At 37.7% G+C, this 22,595-nt stretch overlaps 1 protein-coding gene across 1 annotated transcript in view; it reads right to left on the bottom strand.

The window, feature by feature from the left end:
* Positions 1-22,595, bottom strand: part of LOC149083217 (suppressor of lurcher protein 1-like) — a 618,571-nt gene that overhangs the window by 301,107 nt on the left and 294,869 nt on the right. The gene's annotated exons all lie outside the window — the stretch shown is intronic.

Raw genomic sequence — 22,595 nt, 5'->3', positions numbered from 1 at the left:
TCTAATGCGTTGATTCGGCGCTAAAATTCTGCTGAAAAGACTCGGCTGTTTTATGTTTTAGCGCATGTATCCATATCAACGAAAATGTTTGTTAGATGAATCCGTATTCGTTAGCCGAGGCGGAAAAATCACGAAATAATCTTCGTTAGCCGAAAAATTCGTAAGCCGAGTACTAAAATAATAAAAAAACGCCTCCTCCTTTATTATTATTATTTTTCTGCGTATGCCTCTTCCCTGGTCAAGTTAGGAGTCGTCGCACTCTAATTTCCCGGTATTAGTAAAAAGGTCGAGCTCAGTTGTGTGATGTATAGCGGCTAATAAGGATGTCGGTGGTTGAGCTCGAGGTTTCAAGATGAAACAAATATCCGTTGGTTTCATTGGAGCCCGAGTCATTTCGCTCTCAAAACGTTTTTTTCACAAGTTTTGCCGATGTCATTTCCTTTCGAGGTATGTTAATTGATCCCCAGTGAGACTATACACTTACTGCAAATTCACTGCAGCAAGTTCCAATCTGATATCAATATCTGAGATTTTTTATGTTCATTTTATAATGTTAACAATTTTTTTTATTATTATGATAACGATCAACGGTAAGCCTCGGAAGCTTTTCTATTTGATCGAATGGGCTAAAAACTGTTCCATTTGCATTAAGTTTGAGTCCTTGATTTATCAGGAACAGTTGCCAAATCGATACCTATTAGTTACCGGTTAATTGCCCGTGATATGAAAATGGATGCTTTCTTTATCAGCACTTTTCTTTTTTTTGAAGAACAGAAAATAAATACGAAAAGTCTCGTGTTCTAATACTTGTCAGGATACCTACGAACTTCTACTGTGTTCGTTCTCACACCACTGGTTGTTGTTCCTACTACCCTGAGGGCGAATAAGTGCATTGAATTTCCGTCATTTACTCATTGGAACGAGGATTGAGATTCAGACAAACTCGTCCACAGCTCAACAGGAAGAACACGAAACACAACTATTACAACATAAATACGTTAGGGGCATACATGCACTCAGAACACACATATTCGGCACCAATTGGTTAGAAGTTCCGCTGAGGAATGTATACGAGGTGAATCTGCAGTTAACTAGTAGTAATAGTAACACCCAGGACCGTCATAAGAGTGTCATGGGCCCCCGCGCCAAGTGATTTTTCTGAGGCCCTACCTAGTAAATTTACTTGCTTATTCGCGAAAATTTTAAACATCCTTGTGAGGCCTCCCGGGCACGGCCCAGTAGGGCCCCCATGCGTTAAGACGGCAATAGCAACATCTCGGATACACACGAGTAATTAATAACTCGCGACATAAAATACCTCATTCATTATTGTGATTATGCAATAATTACATAACAATTAATATAAGTGTACCTTCAAATATAGCTGATTTGAAAACAGTAAGAATGAGAAGCTATTTTTGCAGCGAATTATATTTTCGAGTCAAGAATGGGAGTCGAGAGATCTCTCATTTAGAAAAATCTCTCCGCAGAGAACAGACACACGTGCAATAAGATACTTACATAACATGAAAATTTAAGCATTTGCTAATTTCACTTAAAAATGTGGAAGGCAGATGCAGATCAATTCATACTATATAAATAATACCGCTTTGTCACGGATCGATTCAACAACTGACTTTAGTGTTCGATATTCTTCATATTTTACATTTTCAAGCAATATTAATGATATTGTTTTTAGTTCTTACAAAACACTTGGCTATATTATGAGAAGCACCAGTAGAAAACAAAACACGCACAACTCTGACAAAATAAACACGCTAATGCGACTCACCAACATTCGAAACATACTTTCCGGCATGCACCAATCAGAAATGTCCCAGCCGAATGTTTACTAGGTGCATGTATGATAAAGTAGTAGTCTTTTGGTGTAGAACGTCGTGAAAACCAATACTGAAATCAATATTGTAATGTTAACTCGGTTAAATACGTGACATCATCCCGAACTAAAGAAAGACACATTCATAAAATTAAGCCTCCACAAAATGAATTTGTTTTTAACGATAGGAAAGATATGATTAAAGCTCTCACGTCCCGTGAAGGCGGAAGGGGGGGGGGATGATAACGAAGCATAATATTTTTATTTCCTTATTTTTATTGTGCGAATTTTCCATATTCCTCCGTAAAAGTTTACAGCGATATTTAATAAATAAAAACGAAAAATGTGTGTCAAATAACATAAATCGTTGATTTATTTGGCGATAACGCGAAAAGCGTCTTCTTATTTTTAGCGGTTTACGCAAAACTCGAATCATCCTTCGTATAGCCTGGGTATCTAATGAGATCGAGAAAATTTTCTTTCGCGTCGAGAAATTCCTAAAAAATGTTGGTTTCGCAACGAGATAACAGCCTTATTCTTCTGCGCAATGAAAAAAAGCGAAAATAAATATAGAAATTACTTTATTTAACTTTTCCTTCATTTTTCTTTTTTTTTTGTTCCACGAATGCAATAATGACGATATCGAATTTTACGTGTTTCCTTGCCATCATTGAACGGGATGCGTAATTCCTTTTTTCCCCAGAATCGTGCCTAATTGAGACTCTTCCAAACAAAGTACGATACACTATCATTTACGTTTCCCAATTACGTCAGCAAATACTGATCTCATTAACATGGAATAGTGGATCTTCCGATCTGAGTGAGCAGATAAAAATCTTAAAACATTCTCGAGATTATTAGATGTCTCTCTCACGCGAAGTTATTCTTCGATCGATTCTGTCTCTGTCTCCCCCTCTTTCTGTTCCTTGAAAATGACACAAAATCATAAAATCCCCACGTCGGACTGCAACTTGATCGGGCTGTTAGGTGATGATTATGGAGATTACACGTAAAACTAAAAAAAAAGGAAAGAAAGTGAGTTGATTATCCTGTCTCTGAAAATAAAGTGCACTGAGAATTAATTAGATAATACCTAGAGATATTGAAAATCATTGGCGTACACGCGGCAACAATCAACGCACTCTATTATTTTATTCACGATGGCATTGATGACCGGAACGTGATAAATATATCCGAGCTTTCCGATCATAAACACCCCCCCCCCAAAAAAAAAGGAAACAAATAATGGATCTCTTTCTGCGTTATTACATCAACTGCAATAATGTTAGTGAAACAAAAAGATTTGATTCCTCAATTATATCAATGGATTGATGTCCGAAAAAATTGTTTGTCTTTCCACGAAACAGTACATCTTCTAATGCGATTCCCCACGACACTGACGTAACACTGCTTTGAAATATTATTTCTCCCCAATAGTTCCGCAGGATGCATTAGCAATGGATGAGAGCAGAGCAAACAAAGAAAAAAATCAATTTTTGTCCCCGCAGAACTGAGAAATAAAAAACTGAAAAAATTCGTTGTTTCTACGGAACCTTTTTTTAATAAAAGATTTATTGCCTTCACGAGATTCAGCTTTTAGAACCTGAATCGGCAAGGTACCGAGGAGTCTAAAATCCGGAATTTTCTATTGTATATAAATACAAATTATAAAAAATTAGAACTTATTCAAGCAGGAAGTTATTGAACTTCCTGCGCATAAAATTATGTGACCTAGAATGTACGAACAGTGATGTGAGTGAAAGAAAACAGGAAAAGGCCACGGTATTATACAGGTTGGACCTGTTTTGAGAAATATAAATAAATAAATAAATATATATTTATTTTTTTCACATCTATTCATTTTACTTTACTTCCATTTTTTTGTATCACCCGGGTTCTAAATAACATGGCAAGAAAGGATATATAGGCTTGGAATCCTCTGTGCGTCACTAAAAGTCCGCACGTGGAAATTTTGTACGAAGTAAAAACAAGAATCCCATTTGTAAAATCTCCGCACACAGCAGGCAGGCCATCAACATGATACTTACATAACACGAAAATTGAAGCATTTATCATCTTCAGTTTAAAATATAAAAGACAGATGGCACAACAGAGGGAACACGAAGCAAGCACAATTCTTACATCATAAATACGTTAGGGCCACGCATACATTGAGAACACATTTCGGGACGTACCGATTCGTAGAAATTTCCCAGGGGAATGTGTACGGTTAACTAGTATCAGTAAGTTAAAAACGAAAAAAACTTTAAAATATTTTCTTTCAAATTCTTTAAGCCGTTTATCTCTATCTTCAACCATATTTAACAGTATTTTTTTATATATTTTTTCCTTCAAAACAGGTCAGGACTTCTGGACCTCACTATATAAAGAACAGAAAGTTAAGAGTGTTAAATACGATAATAGAAGGTCGTTCATTGGAATCGAACAGTTGTTTCTTTGGCTGCCGTGCCAAGAACAAACGACGGCAGATTTTCCCATTAGCCCCGGCGAAGAAACTAACCTTCAACTACAAGGCGTTGTATGCGGCGCATTCCTCTCGGCTCACTTCATTACGCGGCAAAACACACGACCGACGACAGAGAGTGGATTCTTAGGAGGGGTTTCCCCCTTTTCATGCGACGTTAATTTGTTTTTAGCGAGAACTACCGGCAGCAACCGGAACAAAAGTCCCGATAAAAACAAGATTCGAAGAGAAACGCTCGCACAAAAGAACTACTACACAAAACTAACTTATACGACAAAAGTACGTACAACTAACTCTCTCCTTTCACTTTGATGCCGACCCACGAGCGAGTTCTTGCGCCGCCGCATACCGATGCCACGGCGGTATTCCTTTTCATCTACCTAACAAAGCGTCGAATACAATTCTTTACGAGATGCGAAACGCTATTAGCCGTTCAAAATCAACTATTCTATCCAGATATATAATGGAACCGGGATCCAAACCGATGTTCGCTCATGAGTCCATTGTAGTTTTGCAGCGGTTGCGTCGAACACACGAAGGAGATTGAAACAAAAATAATTCGTATTCTCTCTTCCGTATGCAAAGCCACACCCGACTGATTCGACGTGAACGACATCGGCGTAGTTTTGCCGCTTTCGAAAGATTCATAACGGAAAAAAACATTAAGTACGGTGTGATATACCTCGTCTTACGAATTTTTCAGCTAACGAAGATTTGTTTTCCGTGGTTGCTCTGCTTCGATTGACGAATACGGATTCAACTGTGAAACATTTCTGCTGATATGTATGCACACGGCTAATCTAACGCAGCTGCGTTGTGAGCTGAAATTTCACGTGAATACTCATCATAATTACTACTTCACCAAACACCAACTCTGGCCATATCGCTATATCGCAATTTACTGCGATGGAAGTGAAGGCGCTGTCTATCGGTGGTCGCCTCGAGTTTGTTAGGGAAAATATCTTATCTATATCCTCCCTTGGGTTCGAACCCGGGTCCCTAACAACGTTAGACGTCCCTGATAGACGAGCACCATGCCACTCAGGCACCTTCATAATTACTGTCACTCGAGCCCGATTAATGTATGCCTGCCTTAGAATTATTTTCCAGCTGTATACCTCAGCTTTTCTTGACGTTTTTTAATCATTTCATATGAAATGGAAGATCAAGCTAAGATAAAATTCATTAGCAAGAAGGGTGCATTATTTAATGCTTCCAGTGCACACGGTAAAATTCGTGCCATCAAGCTGAACGGTGTGGACATTCTAGGAGCTTATCTTTTAGGTGGGGGCCCACCAAAGATCTCAGGCTAGGGTCTTACTACGAGTAACATCAGTATTACTCGCAAACTGTAGCCGTCCAACGTTCTCATATTATTTTATATACAAATAACAACTGTTAAATTTTCAAGACAAACCTGATGTGATTTCACTAAGATTATTGCTTTTAGAATATTAATTAATATCATATATTGATTTTTCGTAGGGTCTGCTGATTAAAATAAAATCCAGTCACTGATTTTAATTGAAAAAATTGCACTAGTTTTATTTGATAGGTGACGAGAGAGAGAAAATGGTTCTAGTTCATTGATATTTCATTCGATCATTTTTGTCGCACCACGGTCATTTTCTGCACACGAGGGCTAATCAGACCGGAACCTACAATTTATTGCCGATTCCAAACGGCAGACTTGTTTTTATACTCATCGAGAGGTTGGTGCGCTAACCCCTCGATGCGGGACTCCCTGCGGTAGCAATTTTTTCTGCGGTCATGTCGCAGTTTCTGTTGTACCCCTGTGTCAGGAAAGTTTTCTGACAAGGACGAACCGGAAATTGATATTTCTCATATGTGATTTTAAATTCATGGGGCAAACTTTGAGAGGTGATATAAGGTAACTAAACAAGCATTTTTAATCATAGAATGTGCGGTCGAAGCGCAATAGCAAAGGCGGTAGAGGGTGCTTTTGGATTGGATTCAATTTAAATTTTACTGGCGCAATTGCCAATTAGATCAAGTTGGGCAAAAATGAATGACCATAAGAAACTAAGACAAGACTTGTTCTTGTCATGTCAATAGGTGAAACGGTGCTTTTGGAGATGCACAACAGCACTTACTTCACCAATAACAAATATCATATTTTCGCCACCGATTCGCTGCGATGTGTGCCATCAACCATTCAAAAGTGCATAATATGCACCTTCGGATTGGAGTTTGTTTTTTATTAGTGCAAGGACCATCAAGACCAATGCTCTGTCAAACAATTACTAAGCTGTATAATGACTTGTGGTGGAATTTGCGTTACTAGGTTACAACCATGAGAAGGCTTACCACATCACAATGCCCTGCAACCTGGTCATTGGGGTACACAAGATCGACCTTTAGAGGGGCACATTGTGTTTGGGAAGCGCAAGGAATTTCTCCGAGAGAAATTTTGAACACAAGCTTCAAAAATCATTTAGAATTAGCAGAAATTGATAAATATAACGTTCAGTATAAAGGTATTTCGATATCTTAATTGTTTACTAAATATTTTTCATTTTTGATCATCTTGTGGAGGGCACGCCCCCCCCCCCCATGTTCTCTCCTGCTTACTACGGCACTGATCACAAACGTATGAACACCTAGAAAATTTTTCAGCAACGTATAATTAAGAAGGTAAGAAAATTTTATCGTTTTATGCTACGCAGCATAACAACATATAAGCAACATAACGCGGAGAATTAGAATTTTACGAACTAGGAAACACTGAGAGTTATTTTTTTGGATGTTCAATAAATAAATGTTGTTTCTTTGGATTGAGAATAAATATTAATTAACAAATTTTCATGTTTTCTCATAAAAGTGCCCAAAAAGCACATTCCTAATACTTGATTGAATAAGATTTTTCTTCAAATTATTTTTAGTAAATTTGTTGTAGAATTTTAATATGTTATGTGTGATATATATATAAAGTATATATGAGCTAAATAGCTCAATCAATCCTTTGAAGGGCAGACATTTTCCCAAAACTCATTGGTAAAAAGTAACCAGGCGCCGAGCACTACGCGGCCCCCCCCCTCCCCCTCTTCAAAGAAGAGATTTGATATATTTAACTCTCATCAGCACGTTTTTATTTAGGAAATTGTCTCGCGACATCTTATATCACACAACCTCACCCCACCCTTCCCCAAGAGGGTTGCGACCAACATTTTGAGAACCTCTGTGTATCAATGTAATAGAGGTCGTATCTTAAGGGCAATAAAATATTATTCGCCTCAGGCGGCAGAATTTCTAAGACCGACCTGTTCATCACATTGAGTTTTATTGGCGTGTATATGCTTATTTTATTGTATTTTGTGCTCTCGGTTTTATTTATTTATATTTTTAACCTATTTATATAGGTGTCATGTTATATTTTTCCCACCTTGTTCGCGTTTCTCGATGCAATCGTTTTTACTGATATTGCTGCATTTTCTCACGAGTGATATTATTTTGATTTGAAATTACGTGATTTTTTTAAAATTTTTATTTCATCATATATTGTATTTTATTGTTTGTTAGGTATTCGGAGTTTTTTTTAACGTAATGTATTAGTGTCACCTTCCATGCATTTTCCCCTCTACATGTGTTCGTGTGTCTCATTAGTCTATTGTTTTTACTGATATCCCTGATTTTCTTTTCATTTTCACTGACTGTTTGCATTGTGCACCTGAAGTCAGAGCCCTTTGGCCTTTCACAGGCTTGTACACTGGTGAAATAAATTAAGAGAATTTGCATATTTTATCGAATTTCATGAAAAGAACTGAACTGAATGTAAAACCACTGCTTCTAGACAAAAATGCAAATATTGTACGTCAAATACGTAAGCGTACACGTGTGTGTAGGCGGAGCCAGTAGAGAAACAGGCTTTTTATAAGCGCGCGTAAGTTAAGACGCATTTCGTTCGCTAGCACACCTCGGCGAATTTCTTGGTGTTATTTTGCAGCAATCGGTTAATTTCAAATTGTAACGGCAAAAATGAGTAACCACCAACGTTTAGATGATGGAATGAGGTGGCGAATTGTGGGGAGGCTAGAAGCAGGCCAATCTCAAGTCCAGATTTGTAGAGAGTTCAATTTAACGACCAGCGTCGTGTGTAACTTATGGAAACAGTTCCAGGATACCAGATCCATCGAGAGAAAGCCTGGGCAAGGTCGTCCAAGAGCCACGTCGGCCAGAGAAGATCGCCATTTGTCGATTATAGCAGGAGTGCTACAGCTTCTCAGCTCTCTCGTGACTTGTATGCAGTCACAGGATCCCGTATATCAAGGGTGACTGTTTCCAAAAGACTTCATGGGAAAGGGTTGTTTGCAAGAAGACCTGCTGTTTGCGTCCCGCTCACTTCTACGGACAGGAGAATCCGTTTATCATGGTGCAGACAGAGAGCATAGAGATTGGACTATGGATCAATGGGCGACCGTTCTCTTCATTGATGAGTCCCGATTCTCGCCGTACGTTCATATGGAGAGAACCAGGGACCCGCTACCTACCCTCCAATGTCCGCGAAATCGACCATTATGGCGGAGGAAGTTTAATAGTCTGGGCAGGCATCATGTTGGATGGCCGCACACCTCTCCATGCCTTTGAAAGAGGCACTGTGACTGGTGTGAGGTATAGGGATGAGGTCTTGGAGCCCTATGTTCGCCTTTTCAGGGGTGCAGTTGGTCCTGAGTTAATTTTAATGGACGATAACGCGAGGCCACGTAGAACTGTTCTGCTCGACGATTTTCTAGAGAGTGAGGATATTCGCCGGATGGATTGGCCAGCCAGATCTCCAGACCTTAACCCCATAGAGCATGTCTGGGACGCTCTGAGGAGGGCAATTGCAACTCGCAACCCCCCTCCGGGAACCATCCCAGGAATGAAAACAGCGTTGCTGAACGAGTGGGACCAATTGCCACAGGAAATGATAAACTGCCTTATTTCAAGTATAAAATCACGCTGCGAGACCTGTATATCTGTAAGAGGGGACAATACCCCCTATTAACCCATTTTTTTTGTTTATTCTGCAACCGCTGTTTCATACTTTCCGACTCCAACGAGTGTTACGCACGATCATGCGTGTGTATTACAATTATTGAGTGGTTATTTGTTTTGTATTGTATCAATGTATGTACAAATCAAATTTCATTAAAATCGGTACAGTAGTTCTAGAGATAATCGACCAAGTCTGCAAATTCTCTTAATTTCTTACACCAATGTATATTAAATAAATAAAATGAATAAAGCGGCGTCGTTTTACAGTGAATAGATAACAACTTTGAGGCGCAAATGCGGCCGATCTCCCCGTTAGATCGTCGCGCCACAGAGAGCAACAGGTCTCTACAATTATTCAATCATCACACTTCAATTACAGGTAGAAAAATTGATGGCAGATGGCAGCTCTACACATAGCAAGCATTATATAGTAATAAACTTCACATTAGGTTCATAACACGTGCACGCACATTACGACATTACCAATTCATTAGAAATTCCGCAGAGAATTGTGAACGAGGTGCATGTGTGGTTTAGTAGTAGTAATAAATAATGAAACTAAAGGTATTAGCTGTTTTCATTTTCAAATATGGAAGAGAGACGGCAGTAGCACTAGAAACCGAAACACGCATAACTCTGTCATCATACGTTAGGCCGCACATACCATCAGCACACGCGTTCCGGCATGCACCAGCTCATTAGAAATTCCCCGGAGGAATGTTTTGCGAAGTGCACGTGTATGGTTAAGTAATAGTAATGAATACCTAACGAATTATTGATTTTTTAATTTCCCTGTGATCTTTATGATCATTGTTATACTGTAAAGGAATTAGCAAGGTTAAATAATAGTATCGTTCGAGGAATAATGGTATGAAAGGATGGACTTTGAAATTATGTATTTCAAAGCCATACCAGCCAGGTGTTATCCAGGTGTTAGAAGTTAAGAGTCCCAAAGAATATGGATCATGAAAGAAACCTATAAATTTGGCGCGTAGTACGTAAGGAATACAGAATCGAAGAAGTAGTATAAAAAGTAGCGATAAACAGATCTATAAATATGGGGACTGAAATGAATCGTATAAAGGGTGCAGGACATTATGAAAGAAATCGGTATAAGTTGTATGAGAAGATTATGGTAATAAAATTCAACGGATGCGCTCATACACTCATTGCCATAAAAATTTGCGCAGCAAGAAATAATTGTGGGATCGAAACGAAAGTTGGCCTGAAGGTACATGTCGGGCAGATATGCAAATGATTAGAAATGCAGAGTGATTGCGCATTGCGTAATGCCACTAGAGGGCATTGAACTTCGTTCTCCTTGGAGTATAAAACAGGTAAGCAGATCTTGCTGGAGTGTATTTAATCGTTTGCAAAGGAAATGCTGAGGTAGACATGCCGTTACGCCGCCGTCGAAGACCATATGAGCAGTTGTCAGAGTTTGATAGGGGAAGAATCATCGGGATGATGGAAGCTGGGTGGTCAGCTCGGCGAGTAGCTCGTCAACTAGGCCGTTCTGATTTTACTGTGAGGAGGTGTTGGGACCAGTGGACAGAAGAGACGTCATTTACACTTCGACCAGGTTCAGGACGCCCTCGACAGACCAGTCGTGAAGCTGCTGCTTGTGTCTGGATACGGTCTTCTCGTCGACAGACCAGTCGTCGAGAAGACCGTCACATCATCCGAAACGCACGCGTGGAGCCAACTGCCTCATTGGCCGCTATCCAGACACAAGCAGCAGCTTCACTACGGGCCCCTGTGTCTTCCGGAACCATCGCAAGGCGCGTGGCTGAAGGACATCTGGTATCGCGGCGCCCATTACGTGTGCTGCCAATGACGCCTCCGTTTGGAGTGGTGTCGAGCACGACGGGATTGGACTGTAACGGAATGGAACCAGGTCGTGTTCAGCGACGAATCGAGATTCAACTTGAGCAGTGATGACAATCGTGTTCGTGTGTGGAGGCCCCGTGGTGAACGCTTCAATCCTGCCTTCGCTTTACAGCGACACACCGCTCCCACAGCTGGCGTCATGGTATGGGGTGCCATTACTTACGATACACGGTCACCCCTAATATTGATCCATGGCACAATGACAGCCCAGCGGTACGTCCATAACATCCTTCAGCCACATGTGTTGCCACTAATGGCAGGGCTCCCAGGAGCCATTTCTCAACAAGACAATGCTAGGCCACACACAGCAAGGATATCACAAGACTGTCTCCGCCACATTACCACCCTTCCCTGGCCTGCTGTATCCCCAGATTTGTCACCAATCGAGCATATCTGGGATCATTTGGGACGGCAAGTTGGACACCCTACGAGGTTGGTCGAACTAGAGGCGCATTTACGGCAACTGTGGAACGAGATGTCTCAGGACATCATACGGAAATTGCATTCCTCAATGCCCGCTCGTATCGCATCGTGCATTCGCGCTATAGGGGGTCCAACAGAGTACTAAAACTTCTGTTCATCTGTACTTTTTTCCGCAATAAATTATCCTTTTTCTTTGATTTTCTAATCACTTACTTACATCAACGTAGTACTTACATGTGTAAAATTTCGTTTCATTTTGAAGACTTCTTCTAGGTGCGCAAATTTTTATGGCAATGAGTGTATTTCAATGATATTTGCAGCTGGTCCGAATTTTGTATACACGTAAAAGCGTGAGAAAGTCCAGGGTTAGAGCAGATGGTTTTAAGTGAAAGGAGATTTGTGAATTCCGGGAATAGTTCCCACAGGAACGTCAACCGAACTGAAGGGATAGCAGTAGCCAATGAAACGCATGTCCATAGGAAAATGTTATCCAATAATGTAAAGTGAAGAGAAGTTTGGTAAAGAAAATTTAGGAAAGAAAATCGGAATTAGCGAATGAGATGAAGTTTATGGAATATAGGTAGGAGTAGGCGGATAGCCAAAGAAAAATATATATATATACTGTATATGAAGTTTGAGAGAGAGAGAGAGTTAGAGAGAGACTGAGATAGTGAGATAGAGAGAGAGACAGAGTCAGAGAGGTTGTGGAAGTCCACAATATAAGTGTGAGATGGGCACTCACGAAGGATTGAAGTTGATCTTCACCGGATTTGGGGTAAGTCACACTTCCGACTTTACGAACCGTTCATGACTCTCCATGTAAATTGAAAATATGTAATGCACTATCCTAGCTTCTATTTGTAAATCGTATATTTAATGCCCATATTTATAGTAGCCTAATAATTAAAGAATAATTAACTGTTTTATCTTTGTTTCCTTGGACATGTCATTTACACGGGCCTGTGGTTATTGACTTCACAGCGCAGTAGTACAATGGAGCCTAAAATTAGTAAGTTTATGAATTAATTCGATCACTGCATTTGGGATGTTTACATTAGTGGGATGATGAGAACCAATGTTGCAGTAGGGTAACCAAGATCTTTGAAAGTCGGTGAAAAGAAACAATATTGAAAGTACTACCCGTTAACATCATTTGTAATAGCACACAATATTACTGTTGCAAAGAAACAATTTATTTTCCTGTTTAATTTTATTTCTAATACGCCTCTCCCCCATGAACGATTCAAGTTTTCATTCGGAGAAATAATCTTCTGCGAACTCCTCTAATTGGCCAAACGAGATCATCTTCTGAGCGAAATTGTCAATTGAGTCTCCACGTGAAATGTAAATTCCGACAGATGTGAAAAAAATACGTGAAAAATTTACCGAAAAAAAAAACGTGATATCATTTCTATAACTTCTTATCGCAATTTTTTTTTTCCATCCCGATTCTTTTGTACTTTCTCAGAAATTTTAACAACGTCAGTTCTGCTGTGTCTGATTCATTTCATTGGTTCTATACTTAGGATGAAAAGCTTGATTCTCAAACTGTAAAAGCTCATCAAACGGACAAGCTTAAAGTATTGGATGTGTATTCATTAAAAGAACATTAAAAAATGCCTTCGAGTTCTGCAAGAACATGGTAAGACATATCAATCATATCTGCGATATCATACGTCTAGCGTGAAATAGAAATATCAATTTACAGTGGGGTGAGGAATGTATCTGGCAATTCGAATTGACTTCTCTGTCAGAACAGAACATGCGTGATATACATGCTTATATCAGTTGAGAGATGCAGATTCGCGCGGCCTTTTCGACTTTTACGCGACAGATTTTTTTTTCAAACCGTCTAGCTATCCGTGTTGGTGATTTGACTCGACCATCATTAATTGTGAGAGCATCATTAAATGTGAACTCGATGTGAAATGGCTATCGTTGCGCTGGCCGATCTCGCACAATTATGGTTTTGTGTGGATAAGTTTTCTTTTTTTCCCTCTTCATTTTAAATTTGCAATCTTGTTAAGTTCTAATGTGAACGAGGGAACAACAAAATGAAACGATACGCTAGTACGCTCAGTCTAAATTAATTGATGATATTCATAGTTTGGTTTCGCCTCCGACGAAGTGCTTTAAGGAGGGCCGGCGACAGTTTACACACACCCGGTTCCGGAAAATTATAATAACAATATGGATAATCAGCCGGGAGAACAACGCGGGTACATAGCTTTATTAAGCGACTACACGCTAAGAAAAGATCGCATTTAATTACTTTTATTCGGGCCAAACGATTCATGCATATTCAATTAAGATGTGGAGAGCGGGAACGGGAGCATCTAATCAGCGACGTGCCGGATGATACTCTGGAAAAAGACCCACTCGGCAAATACCGAAATTAAGCGCAAGGAGACGTGGGCGAAGACATAAACTGCTTCTTTCCCTTCTCTGTATGTATATATAGAGCGGCATTAAGTATTGAAGAAAAAAAATAAATTTCGTTTTTTTTGTTTGTTTCGATCACAAATTATTCCTTTGAAGTAGGCGACCTCCTTCACTCCTCTCCCGTTTCTCTTTCTTTTCAATACGAAGCTCAGCAATTTAATCTTCGAGTCGCTTAATCAGTCCCTTGTTTAAATTCAATTACTAAAACTTACATGTCCTGCAGAAATTAGTTCAATAAAAGGATCCGAGGATAAACGCAGTAAACAAACAATTAAGCGATAAGATGACTGCGCAGCATTCTTCAGTAAAAAAAATGATAATAAGGGGGAAAAAAAATAAACGCAAAACGCTATTCCTCTTTCTTTTCTATCTTAGCAGAAGCATTTCACTTTAATGTCGGCGAAGCAAAAAAATCAACTCGACGCATAAAAAAAAATTATGAGGCGGTAAAAAAATCAGATGGAGACGAAAAGAAACACAAACACCAACTGAATAATCACCATAAGACTTTACACTGATGTTATAAAGAGAAAAGGGAAAAAAATGCCATTCAGTTTTTATAGTGAAGCCCCAAATGTACATACGGATGCACAGTATACCATAAAAGCCTCGCAGCGCATTCCGAGTGATTTCGCAAAGAAGAAACTAAAGAAAAAAAACAGTTAACATATTTTGTTTTTGTTTTTTTCTACTCCTTTTTTTTTAGTTTTTTTTTTATTTGCATGCGAGTTTGTAATTTTGTTTGGTTTCGAATACGTTTACGCGATAATTGTAACCATTTAAATTTAAATAAAAAACCGATTCGACTAATATCAAATTACATCATCTTGAAGTACATATATTCAGATACCATAAAAAAGCGATCAATTAGTAAAATATTTAGAAAATTGTTAAATAAACGCACGTCTTTTTCAAGAAATTAGATCACCCCTCAGCAGCAGTTCATGAAATCCTCAAGCTGCAAATCCCATATTAAAGGTACGGTTGTAATTTGCATTTTCATTTTTTAAGAGGTTCTTATTGAGCATGTCGACGGCGAAAAATTTGCATAAAGCAGATTGAATATTTCTCAAAGTGTCAAATTACTTTTTTTCCCCTTTCTGTTTCAAAAAAATTAGAACAATCCGAAAGTTGTTTCAAAAACTTAGAACATCTGACTTAAAACGGATTACTCCATGAATATTTTCGTGCGAATTTACCTTAACTTATTGTGCATCAAAACATTGAATTTATGTCTCCAGCACAGATCTGGATTGGACCTAAGCCTTAAATTCCATCGTCCCTATTTTGGAGCCGATAGCAGTTGGTTTGCAATTAATCAGTTTTTTTGTTGTTTTTTTTAAGCACGCACGACTCCACAATCCCTTGCTAAGATCAGCATCAGGTACAATAATCAGACACAGTATTACGAAATCATCGAAGTATCGATGATTGACATTGCCGAATTATTGAACCAGTCTGCGTTTTTGATCTTCAAACGAAGTCTTCAGCTGCTGGAACTACAAATAGGGAACAATGAAACAGAATACTTCTTTGGATGCAGGTGTACATCAGGCTTCCCACCTTTTGATTCCAGAAGTGGAAGACTTGTATGGAGATGAAAATTTCATTTTCCATCAAAATTTTGCCAATGCGAATTCCTGCAGTATGAATATAGCGTCTTAGACATAGTCAAAATCTTGACGGTAAATGAAATTTTCGCCTCTATACAAGTCTTAGATTCACTTCTGGAATCAAAAGGTAAAGAGCCAAACGTACACCAGCATCCAAAGAAGTATTCTGTTTCATTGTTCTATATTTTTAGTTCCAGCAGCTGAAGACTTCGTTTGAAGGTCAAAAACGCAGACTGGATCAATAATTCGGCAGTATCCATTAGATAGTCATCGATACTTCGGTGGTTTCATGATATCTGATGGCTGTACCTCATGCTGATCCTACCAAGAGATTGTGGAGTCATGCAGCCAATTGCAAACCAGCTCTATCGGCTCTAAAACAGTGACGATGGGATTCAGGGTTGAGGTCCGATCCAGATCTGTGCTGGATGCATAAAATCCATAGTCAAGACCAAAATGGCCACAGTATTATGTATTCGTGCGATATTACTATGCGTTTCTTCATACTATCCCAGCAAATGCACATGTAATTTTACGTTTTCTCTACCTTGATGTAAATTTTTCGCCACTGATATGCTCAAGAAGAGCCTTTTATGAGATGGAAACACAAACTAAAACCGCACCCTTGATTTGGGCTTTTCAGCTTGAGAATTTCATGAACTGCTCTCGTAAATTTTTGGGGTGTTCTAATTTTTTGAAATGAGCATGTATAATGAATATACTCTGAAAATACTGTATTTTTCTTACAATGTAATACATTTTTCCGTGTTATATTTTTTCGTAATAATATGGACATTTCCTTATAATTACAGCTGAACCCGATTATAACGACACTGTGGCTACAACGTATATAATTGGCGGTTCTGACTATTCCCTTAGTAAATAATTAAATGTAAAAGAATTTTGTTTGTAACGCCAATGAAAACACAACAACCTCGGATATAACGACACATACTTCGATCACCTGCTAAAATCTCTTCACTGAGACAGAGTGGCGGGCCACGATCTGGTTAGGAGGAGGATAAAACGACATATTTTTGTCGTTATTCAATATTATTTATCATAGTTAGACACATGATAATATGACACGTTTGCGGAAAGTTTCGTAATTTTGAGGTTCTTGACTTTCTTTTTAATTAGAAAAGTCTCTTTTCAATTAAAAAAATCCGTTCTTTTTAAGAAAGCTTACAGTAATTCACAACCCTTACTAAAATGGGGATAAAGATAGTTTGCATAATGTATAGATTATTACATTATGGTAATTATGACTGTAAATATCAATATTAGTCTTACATATTTGCTGTGTAACAAGGTAAATATGTGAAACGTTACAGTGCCGTCTTAATGCATAGGCCCACCAGGAACGGCCCAGGCTGCCTCAAGTGCGACAAGAGTCTCATGAACATGAGATCAAGTCAAATTTTCGATAGTGAATATGTGAACTGGTCAGCAGGTACTTCTAACCGGGGATACGGGGATAAGGGGGGACAGAAAAATCACTTTTCTCGGGGGGGGGGGGTGATTCTGTAAATAGAGCCCTGGCTCCTTTCCGTGGTCAATTATTGTTCTCCTATGAATTTAAATTCACAGATTATTTTACATTTTAAATCACTGGAGATTTGCTGTGACACCTCATTTCCTGCCAAGAGTTATTTAAATTAAATAATTTGTGATTTGGCAACATTTTTAGTGAGGCTTGGTGATGTCCCGTATTTATGATCCCAGTTTCCCGTATTCTCCTGATCACCCTAATTGCAAAAAAAACAAAAACTTCACATACACACCATTTGATTCCATCTGGTTATATTTTTGATGATTAAGAGGTCTTGAAAACATCGACCTTGGTTATAAGGACACCTCGGTTATAACGACAAAATTTGACTGTACGTAAATGGCTCCCCACCGTCACCATAGTGGTGGTCGGCTGAGGTTGGTTTTCTGTGGTTCCCAACATAGAGGCACAAATGTGAGCTGATCTCCCCGTCAAAAAGTCTCTCCGCAGAGAGCAATAGGCCTACAACGGTACAACGGTATACTATTCAATCATTACATGTCATGCATAGTTAGAAAAACTGATAGCAGATGGCAGCACTACACATAATTTATTTATTTTATTTATTTATTTTTAAAGTTTTATTTATTTTATTTATAACAAACATTACGCCGAAACAAACTTCACGGAAGATTCACTACACGCAAACACCACACATTCCAACATGTAACAATTCGTTAAAAGTTCCGCAGAGGAATATGGACGAGGTACATGTCTGGTTTCGTAGCAGTAGTACGTACTTGGCTCTTTATCTACTGCAATTTTTCATAATTGGGTTGCCAGATATAGAGTGCAACATACATGAAAATTCGAGCTGAATGTTGTTAAAATTCAGATAGATATACGCGATATCGTGAGCTGGAATTTAATTTACTGGCTGAGGTACTACATGATAAAAGGGATTTTCCACAAATTGGTGTTTCGATTATCTTCTGCCATTTGATTATCTTTTTTAGTTTTTCATTTTAACATCGTACACGTGTGTTATGTTCAAGTATTTCTGTTATGTGGCACCAGACACATGTCTGCGCTCATTTGAATAAAGGTGTGGGCTTATTTTTGAAATAGTCAAATAGTATAAAATAATCGAAATACCAATTTGTGGAAAATCTCTTTTATCATGTAGTACCTCAGCCAGTAAATTAAACTACATCTCATGATACCACGTATATCTTTCTTAATTTTCACGACATTCAACTCAAATTTTTATACAAGATGCACTTTATATTTGGCAACCAAATTGTGAAAAAAAAATAGATAGGCTTCAGTATTTTCAGCGTGTTCGCGAAACTGCAAATTCCTTCAGACTATAGAAGGGGGCGTGACCGCAGGAAAGTGTTTTTAAATGGCATGTCTTTAAATATATTGGATCATATTATTGATCGTATCTCAAGTTGTAATTGACGTAAACTCCAAATTTTGGTGTCGGAATATTCAGAAAAATATGATATATTTTATAAAAGGGATTTTTTTGAAGGTTCAACAGTCCTGCGCTCCCTTAAAAATCATTTAATAACAATGCTCACATATATCATCAAATAATTAAAATTCTGACGCAGACAGGGTATCTCATGTTCAGTGCCAGATTTTCATAAATTTTAAAATTCCGAAGGTTCTGAAAGATTTGCCCATTATTTCTCTAGAAATTCGGGGAAATGTCTAAACTTCAAAAAATTCACATAATTTTGGCAATATACTGAATATATGTAAATATTTTTCCGATAATTCAATTATTCTGATGCATTTTTGGCTTTTACAACTTTGAAATTTAATTGTTCCCAAAAAAACATCGACAACAATTCTTGTAAATTGTCTGTTCCGCGCATCACTTCCGTAATTACTATTGCATTTTTCTTCGACTATATTTGCCGGGACATATAATACATGTTGCAAGAAAATCCGTTCGAATGACATTTGCCGTTGTATTTGGCATGGCCATCACAGAAAATTATTAGTCTTTCTTTCTGTTGTTTCCCTTCTTTGATCCTCTTCTGCGAAGGATCGTCTATGCTTCGGACGAAAAACTCCCGGTAACAGCATGTAGAAGCGGATCTATCCGAATCCCCGAAGTATGGCTCATTTTGCGCTTGACCGAAGGAACAAAGAAAAAAACTATTTCTGCCCGGCAGAAACAAGAAGTTTGTTCGAGCAACGAAGAGGAACAGAGTTTCATCTCCAGAAACCATTTAGACCGAGAAATAGAATTTGCGGAATATTTCCTATTACAGTCCTCGGCAGTTGAATCTGGGAAAAAATCGAAACAGATTACACAAGCACATATAGTACACAGTACATACATACATATATATATATATATATATACATCGCTTCGTTCTACTTTTATTTTATTTATATACATCTCGCCATACTCTGCATTCACCTTAATTTCATGGTTCTCTTCATTCACCGACTACACTGGGTCAAGTGCAGCATGGGAGAGGGGGGGGGAAAAACATTTTAATAAGAGAGTAACTTCGAAATTCGTTTTACTTTTTCAGTGCAAAAAAATTTAAAATAAAGAAATAAATGATGAAGAGAGGTTGTGGGGGAAAGCAAGAGTGGGGTCGCATGATCGAAGTCAAACCGGTAAGCCACAAACTTCCTACACAAAAATTCCTTTATCTGTACTTTTAAGGGAAAAAATATTGATTTTCAGTTATGGCATTAATGAAAAAAAAAGCAACCAAATATAGGAAGAATATGAAAAAATCAGAATAATTATAATAATATAAAAATAGTATAATACATAAAAAATTAGAAAAATATTTTTTATACATTTTAATACATAAAAAACACCGGAAAAGTCAGGTAAGAAATGATGATGAATCGGATCTTGACAAATCGCACAAGACATTGGTCGTAATTGAAAAAAAAGAAGAAATGAGCAGCAGCAGCACGAACAAAAGATGAACGCGTAAGTAGAGTGCATTGAAATGAATATAAACAAAATCGCAATCAAGAGCTGCAAATACAATAGATTCATAAAAAAGAGAAAAAACTTAGATAGAGGAAATAATTAAGATGTTGTTTTTGATGCGAAAGGTTTTGTCTTGTTCGATCCTGAATAGAAAAGTTAATACAAAAAACTAATTCAATACACAAGCAGAATAATAATAAGAACAATAACGTTGATGATGAAGGAAACGGAAAAATAAATAATTACTCATGAAAGAGAAAAAAAAATCTGCTCGAATGAGAGAAAATATTAATCACATTGATCGAAGGTAAAATACAACAAAGATCGCCACACGTGATACCAAGAAGTATTGAATGAGAGACATAAAATAGAGTGACGAGGGACAAATTTTTCCGCTTATAACATATTAATACTACTACCTTAAACACGGGTTACTTTGGTCCATTTTTTAATAATTTGAAATTCACTTTCCCATATACCCAATATCATTACGACTTCTAAATTCTGGTACCATTTTTTATATCGATAGGCTATCGTATATTTTGTACATGTGAAAAAAAAAACATTTTTTTGTAAGTTTAGCTAATTAAAGAAATAAAAACACTTTGGGCCAATGTTATCCTTGTATGTGGATAAATTTGGCCCACATCACTATTTCCCGTGTTAATGCACTAAATGGTGAACTTGGGCTGGTAACGAAACTTCGATTGTTGAAGGAAAATATATTTCAACTTGTATGGGTAATAAAAATAGCAATATTTACATGTTTTTTTTTTTATTTTTTTTTTTTAAATTTTTACTTAACAATCTTGCCTTACAAATTGATAAAAAAAAAAGAACTCAGATTTGGAGGCTTAATTATATTACGAACTCATGATCGCACACGTGACTAATAACAAATGCTAGTTCTTCCTCGGCACTAAAAACCTTGGGGGTGACCTGGTTGACTAGAAAATGCAGTTCCACGTTTTCTTTTAATGGTGTGCTTCTGGGTATTTTAAAGATATCTGCAGCTTCCCCTTGTTTATTTCAACAGATCTATTTGCATCTAAATAGTTTAGAAGGTCGTCATTGCTATAGTCTGCATAAATTCGACTAACGGGCTAAAACTTGTATTTATACGCCATCTTTCCAGTCCGGAAACAAAACTTGAAATAGGATAGACTTTTAAAAAATGAACAATCATTCAATGCATAATTATGTTTTTAAGTGTACTCACAAACAAATTACCAAGCGTTGTAAAAACACGACCTATCATCAAATTGTTGGGTCAAAGTAGTGCGAATTTTTTATGGGTTTTTTTTACACCAGAGCTTAAATTTTCAATTAATGTTTTTGGAAAAGTGAGAGATTAAACAAAACTTCAATTATACTCCAGGCTAACACTTGTATTTATACACATATTATAAAGCATTAAATTGTGTTTCTAATTAAGCACGTACCTAACTTGACAAAGATGGATTACGCCCCCCTCCCCCCACAGTTGAAAGTTTAGAGGATGAAAAAAACACGAGCAATTACAGCATACAAAACCGCTACCGTTGTTGCCATTCGTTAACTACCTAGTAATCACTAGCTTATCAAACCACCATTTAGTAACTCTCAAACTGCTTAGTAACCACTGCGTAGCAAAAACTATAAAAACTAGTTCCGAAAATTCTATATATATGCACGTATATGCTTCCCATAATCATATAATTATATATAAATTGTATTTAATATAGTACTACGGATTATGCTATTTATAAAAATAATTTCACCGTAAATTATCTAGCGTGCACGTCATTGACATCGTGTTCGATGTCAGCACTATGTTCTTGTACTGCAGAATGCACGTGAGGATACATGATTCAACGGATTCGATATGAAGTTTTATCAAATAGACAAAAAGAGATAGGCAAAATATGTGACACGTTGTAATTGGCACGAACTGTATAGCATTCGGAAAAAAAACCTCGGACGTATATATAAAAAAAATATTTCGACGAATTCAATCGTGTGACGTGCGTGTGCCTCTGAAGATGCCGGGGGGTGGGGGGGGGGATTTTCGAGAAGTGAATTTCCCAGACCATGGCTGAATAGCCCGGAAATTTTATATAGTGCATCTAACGTCAGCCATGAAAAAAAGAGTATAAACCAAAAAAAAAGAACATTCATTTTTCTCTTTCACAAAAAAATTATTGTTTCTTTGATCTCATCAACAAAAAACGTAGAGCTGTAATTTCCCACAGAAAAGAAAAAAAAAGACAATTTTGTTCGCTTTTATTTTTCTTGCTCGCACGTCTTCTCAAAAATGAAGAAGAAGATGGAAGAAAAAGAATTTCTTTTCGGCGTATGGCAGCAATTTTGCACCAGCGCCCACCAATTTACTGCCCCTGCTTTGCCGAGAGTAGATGGTGCCCAACAAGAATTCGAAACATTTAAATGCTACCATAGTTTGA

The sequence above is a fragment of the Pholcus phalangioides genome, unplaced genomic scaffold (genome assembly GCF_987345545.1).
Source record: "Pholcus phalangioides strain wild (caught in Gottingen) unplaced genomic scaffold, Ppha-v1.0 ptg000009l_1, whole genome shotgun sequence".
NCBI classification, from domain to species: Eukaryota; Metazoa; Arthropoda; class Arachnida; order Araneae; family Pholcidae; genus Pholcus; species Pholcus phalangioides.
The sequence above is the reverse complement of the archived record's forward strand: the minus strand, read 5'-3'. Positions and strand labels throughout refer to the sequence as shown.